The sequence below is a fragment of the Typopeltis vanoorti genome, chromosome 2, assembly GCF_054136105.1.
Source record: "Typopeltis vanoorti isolate ZY-2024b chromosome 2, IOZ_Tvanoo_1.0, whole genome shotgun sequence".
NCBI classification, from domain to species: domain Eukaryota; kingdom Metazoa; phylum Arthropoda; class Arachnida; order Uropygi; family Thelyphonidae; genus Typopeltis; species Typopeltis vanoorti.
Genome location: NC_143550.1, coordinates 72114442 through 72123401, shown reverse-complemented (window position 1 = coordinate 72123401; position 8960 = coordinate 72114442).

Genomic DNA, 8960 nt, shown 5'->3' with positions numbered 1-8960 from the left:
TACCCACTTGGGCGATGAGTTTTTGAGTTCGCTCTCTTGAGGTTTTTGCCTTAAGGGAGCACTTTGAGTCTCCGGGGAAGGTGTTCTCCGGCACGGCCCGCTGAGGGGCTTTGTCGGTGAATTATTTTCCTCGGAATTTGAGCGGTTCTGCTCAGTGGTCGGGGAGCCCGTCACTGAGTGGAACCAACGCTGAGATTAGGACGGTCTTTCGCCCACTATGGAGTGGCCTAGAGATCGTCCGTATTTTTGAGATTTCACCTTTACTTACATAGTCGGTGATTGATTCATTCCATCCAACACCCTTGGAGGGTAATGGATGGGAATGCTGTAGCCAATGAAGTTCTAACTGAGGCTCGGCTATTGCTGTTACCCTCCTGCCATGATCAGAGCTTTAATAGCTCAATAACACCTTATTCCTACACTGTCCTCTACAGAGATAACGGGGAATATGAAAAGCATTTTTGCTTCGCCCCTTTAAGCCAGTCCTTATAAGGATATAAGAAAATAGAATCAATCGACCGTGAGATGCGGTGATTGATTCATTCAATCCAAAATTCCCTTGGAGGGTAATGGATGGCAGTGCTGTAGCCAATGAAGTTCTAACTGAGGCTTGCTATTGCTGTTACCCTCCTGCCATGATCAGAGCTTTAATAGCTCAATAACACCTTATCCATACACTGTCCTCTACAGATAACGGGGAAGATGAAAAGCATTCTTGCTTCGCCCCTTTAAGCCAGTCCTTATAAGGACTATAAGACAAATTTGGAGGTTGGGAATCAATCGACCGTGAGATGCGGTGACTGATTCATTCAATTCAATACCCTTGGAGGGTAATGGATGGCAATGCTGTAGCCAGTGACGCTCTAACTGAGGCTTGGCTCTTGCTGTTACCCTCCTGCCATGATCAGAGCTTTAATTGCTCAATAACACCTTATCCATACACTGTCCTCTACAGATAATGGGGAAGATGAAAAGCATTCTTGCTTCGCCCCTTTAAGCCTGTCCTTATAAGGATAAGACAAATTTGGAGCGGTTGAAAGATGAATCGACCGTGAGATGCGATGATTAATATACCCTTGGAGGGTAATGGATGGCAAACGTATAAACGCTTAATTATAAAGGCTCGGCTATTGCTGTTACCCTCCTGCCATGATCAGAGCTTTAATAGCTCAATAACACCTTATTCCTACACTGTCCTCTACAGAGATAACTGGGAATATGAAAAGCATTTTTGCTTCGCCCCTTTAAGCCAGTCCTTATATAAGGATAAGGACAAATTTGGAGCAGTTGGAAGATGAATCGACCGTGAGATGCGGTGATTAATACCTTTGGAGGGTAATGGATGGCAGTGCTGTAGCCAATGAAGTTCTAACTGAGGCTCGGCTATTGCTGTTACCCTCCTGCCATGATCAGAGCTTTATTTATATAGCTCAATAACACCTCATCCCTACACTGTCCTCTACAGATAACGGGGAATATGAAAAGCATTCTTGCTTCGCCACTTTAAGCCAGTCCTTTTAAGGACTTAAGACAAATTTGGAAATTATTTACTTTCTTTTAAAGCAATGATATCGTAAATATTAAAATATTCTTTTTATTTTAAATTTATTTAAAATAATGACGTTGTAATAACATTAATATCAGGAAACTATAAGTGACAGTATTATTTTCAGAAAACATAATATAAATTATGTTCTTTTTTAAAAAAAAAAATAACATAAAAGAGGTATTCATAAAGCAAATTTGGGATCTCTACCTTTCGGTTTTGAAACCAGATCTGAACAGTCAAGCAGTGACGGCACAACGAGCGTTTAAAATGTAACTGGTAATACAAAAAAAAAAATTCTGAAGATCTTTTCTTTAAGAAAGTGCATCTGAGACGTCTACAGATAACGTTGCCTTCAGTTTTTCTTGCAAACAAAAATATTCACGGCTTAATAGGAAAACTTTCCGCTACTCGTCACCATTTCAGAACGCATTAAACAATGGGATGGCGTGAAGGATTCTGTTTAGCTCGTTGCTAGGAGACGTCAAGCTTATCAGGTTCTTTTTAGGATTTTCAGTCAACTGCAGTAATGCATACGGTAACTAAGCACGTTCTCGGGAGGAAGAAAAGAAAATGAGAAAACAGACCCAAATATTAAGAACTTAAATTCCCTTGACAATAATTGTTTTAAGAATAAAACTGGATAGAAATAAGAAAATCAGTGATTCAAAAAATTAGATTTAATTAAATGATTGATTATCAGTTATTATGATACCAATGCATACAGCCATTGGAAACTTAAAACGTATTATTTATCTTGGATGTATCGGAGATTGCTAGGAGAGAGGATACATATGAACACTGCATTTGCGAAATCAGTCATTTAGACCAGATAGCGTACAAAGAAAGCTTAAAAAGTGCTGCCTACAACTCGAATTGTAATGATAATGTGTTTTGGAAGATAGTAAAGTCAGAAATAAACAAACGAAATAAAACAAGCTTTAGTTGTCGTCTTTATTAATTAGGAAAGGTTCCACGAGTTCGTTTCTGTGTTAATGCAAAAAGAATTATCGGTATCCATAGAAACCATTTGGACTCTATTCTCGTTCATGGAATTTCCACATTGTTTGTCTCTGAAAAGCTCATTATAACTATAATAATGGCATCAACTAATTTAAATGAAGTAAAATACTAATAAGGACGTCATTAATATCATGTCGGAGTTTTCGTTGAATATTCAGTGATTATAAACAGGTTATTGAATGACTGCCAATCAGATTTTCAAGTTTCATCATGGCAGAATGAAATAAAAGAATTCATAATTCCTAAAATGCTGCCAATTACTATAATAATCTTCCAATATTCTTTAATTTTCTATCTCCTCTATTAGACTTATTGAACCGGTACTTAAGGGAATAAATTGTTTCAATGGGACGAAGATTAGTTTGGTGAAAAAAAAAAAACTTAGGAATCAGTTGCATCTTTTCATTGATGCTGCTAATGTCTACTGTTACAGAATAATCCAGTCGAACAACTAATTGCCGATTAGTCAATTAGTATGTCGATCTATTGAAATATGTTTATTTGAATAACAAACAGCTTTTTATATAGAGACACCTTTGCACTCATTAGAATAAGTTATTTCTGGTTATTTCGTGAATGTCTAACCTGGAGAAATCTAAACTGTGTTTTTTATTACACGTTGTCTATTGATGAAAGTGACTTGTAAGAATACGAGAGGGTTACTAAGTCGAGTGAACAAAGCTGGAAGAAGGTGAATCTACTCTGCTGCATTCAAATAAATTGAAATTTATTTAAATTAGAATTTATTTCAGACTCTCACTCACTCACTCTGAAATCCGAGAGACAGAGAGAGAGAGGAGGGGGAAGAAATTATTACTTCAGAATGTAGTTTATTCCAGTTTTCCCATTGAGACAAGTAGTTCTGTTTACAATCTCTAACGTCTTAATCAGAGAAAAGTGAAGCCATTCCATCCTTTCCATCCACTTGAGATTTCCTGCATTCTTCAATCGATAGGGCAACCCAATTATTAGTTCTTTTTTTTTAACGATTGTGCTCGTGTTTTGGAGTTTGTATGGAAGATGGATGACACCAACATAATGAACTGTTACAAGAAGAGAAAGAGCAGTAATTGATGAACAGACGATGCAAGCTTATAGAAAGGGGAAAAAAACGATGAGAAAGTAATAAACAATTCACAAAAACTTCCTAAATCATAGCCGGAAGAGCTAAAAGTGAAAAATAGAAGGATAGTGCAAATAGTGTTCGCTAGGTATCCTCGAGAGAGCGACGAGAATGCAATTCCCCCATCTGCTGCTGCTGCTGTGGAAACCATCAAACAATTTGGTGATTCAATGGAAAGAAAAGGCCAAATCACACATCACCTCCATCCATTATCTCCAAACATGCGATTGAGCTCAACATCTTTCATCGCTGACTTGTCGATAGTGCTGCAAAAATCGATTGAAAACCCTGACGTATTTCATAGAAAACGCTACGGAAAGGCCGACCAGAGTAAGTGCGCTCGTAGAGAGAGAGAGAGAAAGAGAGAAAGACATTAATATTACAAGCTATTCAGGTTAAATGTTAATGGTGACTTTGGTCTTCATTCATTACTTGCTGTAAACTTCCTCACAGTCATTAATCTTGGGAAACCGTTTGTGGATTCGCTAGTCACACACACACACACACACACACACACACACACACACACACACACACACACACACACACACACACACACACACACACACACCTTATAGATTTGTGCAGTGGACCGTGAGGTGCTCTTTGCCCACTTGCTACGAGTGAGTGACAAGCGAAAGCCGAAATAGAAACGAAAATTGTAAATCGCATAGAAAGGAATTTTCTTTTGATCTTGTAAATATCACTGCATATACGCAATAGATCGTGCAATTAATAAGACGTTTGTTGAAAGCTTTTAAGGCAACAATTTAGAATCACGCTTGTCATGCCTCGTCATCCAACATCTTCGTATTCTTATAATGATAAATAACTACGTCAGTTATTTTCAAATTCTTCTGTAAAAGATTACCTACTTTTATTATTCATGATGCTGAGTAGATAAACTCGAAGACTCATTAAGCGTTTATACGTTTGAAAACAGTTTGTTATCATGGAATAACTGCACAGTGCGGAACACTCTGCGACCTTCTCTGGGAACATGCACTTGAAAAGCGGATGACGTCAATCGTGTAGCTTCTCCGATCAAAGGGATTTTATGAAATCGAAATTCTACTGAAAAGAAATGATTAGAAATGGATGCAAAATTTATCCTCTAAACCACCTCAAAGAATATGTTTACAAGGATTTGACTTGTTTTCCTGTTTTGCAAGATAAAATAATAGTTTCTGGGAGGAATCCACGTGACATCCCTATCAGACGGCCTGACTCACCTTCATTTGAAAAGCCCTTTTAAAGACTTTTCTCATTCCAGATGGTATTCGAACGCACGTGTTTCCAACTAAAATGTTGCGATATTCTTGTGACTGTCCAAATATGGTACTGTGGACACCGAACAATATGGAACAGAGAAATAAACTTTTTTTTCTTTTTATCATAAGAATTTAATAACACTTTCCGTTTTTCTTCCTTTCCTTTTTAAAAAAAAATAAAGTACATGATATTAATGATTTGCTAATTTGAATTAACTACATTTTCCTATTTAGATCAGTAGTATAAAGCTACCCTTTGATTACTAGTAGAATTAAGTATTTGCAAAATTATATTATGATATCCTGTGCCTCGCAAGGGTGTCTATATCCCTGTGGAAATGGGATTTGCCTAAGATAACCGTAAGATATAGTCTTATTCTTGTTACCACGTATAGGAAATTTTCTTGGCCTTTCTTAAGCTGGGAAGTCTATCTTGAATAGGAAAGATTTTTTTTTCTCCCAGAAACTCAGAATTTTTAACTCCGCGACTTAAAAATATTGACGTATAACTTACATCATTACAGGCAATAATATATATTTCTTAGGAACCACAAGTTAGCAGCAGTTATCCGTCGTACTCCCTTACCTCATGGAATCCTTGGCTTTGTTATCAGTGAGAGGTAGGGTGGAGACTGGGGAGTTACCGTTCTTCCCACTACCAAGGGGAATAAAGTACGTTGGAGTATTTATCTATTCACTTTTCATTTCACAACTCTCAATAGTAGTTAAATAAATGCTAGAGAAGCAATTAAGAAGCAACTTCTTTTTCTCGCACTATAAACTTGAATCCGTGAAATATAAATAAAGGTCTTGCTATGCTATGTTTATATTTAGTGTGTGAAAATTACAAAACTAAAATGACTACAGAAGTTCATCGATAGGTTGAACTACCATGACCTGTAGGGACAATGTGGATTGTTCATGGTTATTAAATAATTGGACAGAATAATCTGGTTGAAATAAATATTTTTCTAGTCTAAAACAGATATTATACAACATTTTTTCAACATAATTTATGTCTTATTTAAAGAACGAGCGTTTATAAGTATCAAAAAATCAAAAATCAGCTAACGCCTTTTTATTCCCGTATACGGGGAGTAGGCGAGGCCATTTAGCCCTATCTAATTTTTGGAGACTGAGTGGGCAGTTCAATCTCCACTGGTACCAATCAGAGATAGATGGCCCAAGGCTATCACTAATTAAGCGGTACTCAGTGAAGAGAGACGGCTCAAATGTGCCGCCATCTCGTGGTCCTTAACCCTAACACAATATATTTAATGTCTGAAATAATGTGGATTCTACGGTCGATTTTCTTGAGTTTACAGGACGAAAAACCTGTGGTTGGCAAACGCCACATCCACTGAGCTACAAATAAAGTAGCATAAATTTCTCTTCAATTCTTTTCTTTAACTGTTTATCTTGACCGTACATTGAGTAGCCACTTTATTGGAATACCCCATTTAGGGAAATAGCGAAATGTTCCTAATAAATTGGCCACTCAGTGTACTTCATATCATTTCTTTAGGAAATAACACCCATCTTTGATATCCTTGGCACTTCGTCTACAAACAGGAAAACATGGTTGTAAACATACTTTCCACCACAGTCGATTCTCTTTTCTCTTGCGTTCCTATTCTTTTCCGCTATAAATGCATAAACCAATCACCGAATGAAGATTTGTAGAAGGAACCTTGGAGTTGATACTCAATGTTTCTGAGATGAAAAGAATAAGTGAAACACTTGAAAATATTATAAAGAACATTTGCTAAACTACGATGAAATACACTTGAATTATGTCTGATGGAAGCTTTGAAATAATAGCAGTTATAAAATGATGGTTCTAGTGCACGCACACACACACACACACACACACACACACACACACACACACACACACACACACACACACACACACATAGATCTCACTACGAAGTGTCTGGCTGTAATTATTTTCTCATTATATATTATTTCCTCATTAAACTTGTAATTTGTGTCATTCTCTTGGGCAGATAAACACGGAGAAGGTGGAATATACTTCGAACTTGATTCATCCCCTGTGCGAAACGTGACACTCCTTTTCAAACGATACCATTAAGTACAGAAATATGTCCGCCCGCATGCTTCAAGAATCTTGACAACAAATTAGTAAAATGACTAAAATCCAATTAAGACTGCCACGAAAAGTTCCTTTAAAATGGACTTCGATTTTCCACTTCTATTGAACATTCTGCACTTATGAACGACTTTAAGTACCTCATCGATATCTGCATAAATTTCGATGATCCCTTTTTCATTTTTATGAATTCTTTTTCCCACAATTTTCATTCGACTTTACATTTATCAACGCTTGTATAAGTGTAACCAGAGGAATAGTACAATTCTATCGCTCTGGGGATTCTAATTTGGAAACTACCACTTATAAATTTATGGTCTTCTCCTTAATATTTAAGAATATGTTTTAACAGAAGCAACGATTGTTTCAAATCTGAAATTATTACGACTAATTTGAATTAATTAACCAGATACCATACTCATGCAGATGTGTGTTGCAAACAGAAAAAAAAAATTCAAAAATTGCCTAAGCTGCCAAAGAAAAAAAATTAATGTATTGCTAATTAACAAGGTGCTTAAGATGTTAATTTAATGTCAATATTATCATGTATCTCAACGCATTTTAGGACCTCACAACCAAGTCTCCTTTTTTTTCAGGATGCTTTATATTATCCTACTCGCTTGGCAGTCTTTGAATATTTTCATTATTTTAACATGCTTCATCCAACTGTCTTTTTAATTCTTTATTTTTTCTATTGCTGGTTCTTGGTCTAATTCATTCTTATATCTTTCATAATCCAATAGGACATGTTTTGCTCTTGTTCTCATAAATTTAATTTCGGTTGTTATTAATCTTGTTCATATTTTTTATTTATTCTTCAAAACGTCTTATTATTTTAAGTATTATGTAATTTTCATAAGTGTGCCCTTTTCATCTTCATAGTAAACAGTCAAGAGTAATATATTTATTAGTATTTAACCTCTAGATGGATCGTAACCTGTAAAAGTCATTTTTTTTATGTTTTCGTTCAGATAATTCCAAGATCTTCGAGGATTAGAAAAGCTTTTTGAAGGTTTTTTTTTCAGAATCAGTAATTATTAGCAGGTCAGATGAATGTCTTCCAATTCACATTAGAGGAAAGCTTATATCTTGATGATTTTTCCATTTTATGATTATTCCATTTAAATATACACTAAATAGATTTGCATATCATCCCTGTTTAACTTCTTGGTTTCTTTCTCTCCGAATGGTAATTCATAATTCAATCGTATTTGGATCTCATTTTCATCAAATATGTATAGAATAGCGCTTTGGTATTTCTCTTTCTTGTAATATTTTAAATAAAATACTTCTTTTTTACCCTCTTAGATGCTTTTCTTATTTCTAATGTTCCGCTATTTATTTTGTAACATGAATTTATAATACTTATATTTCTGTTTTTTTTTTTTTTTTTTTTTTTTTTTTTTAATATGAATTACTGTTGCTGTTTTCCATCCTTTTGGCGAATTTTCTATTAAATAAATGCTATTTAAAAATAATAACAGTCGTTTTCTTAATCTTAATCTGCATATTTATATAATGCTGAGCACAAGTTATATTTTTCTGGCGATTTTCCATTTTTTTTTCTTTCGAAGTAATTTGATCATTTCTTTAATTTTTCCATTCTGTATTTCTATTTTTTTTTCACTAATTTTTCATTCTTAGAGTTATACTCTCTAATCTCTTCCAACATAATTATTAATTTTTTTTTTTTTGTTTTGTTTCTGTAATTTTTGCATTGAAAACAAATATAGTAAATTATAATAAAGTAGCTTGCATTTAAGATGAATAAAATTAGTAGCCAACAGTTCAGTGTATATCATAACCGTCATTTCTTAATCTGCTGTCAAATGATATAATTTGGAATATTTTTATTATTTATTCATTTCAGTATTATACTAAAAC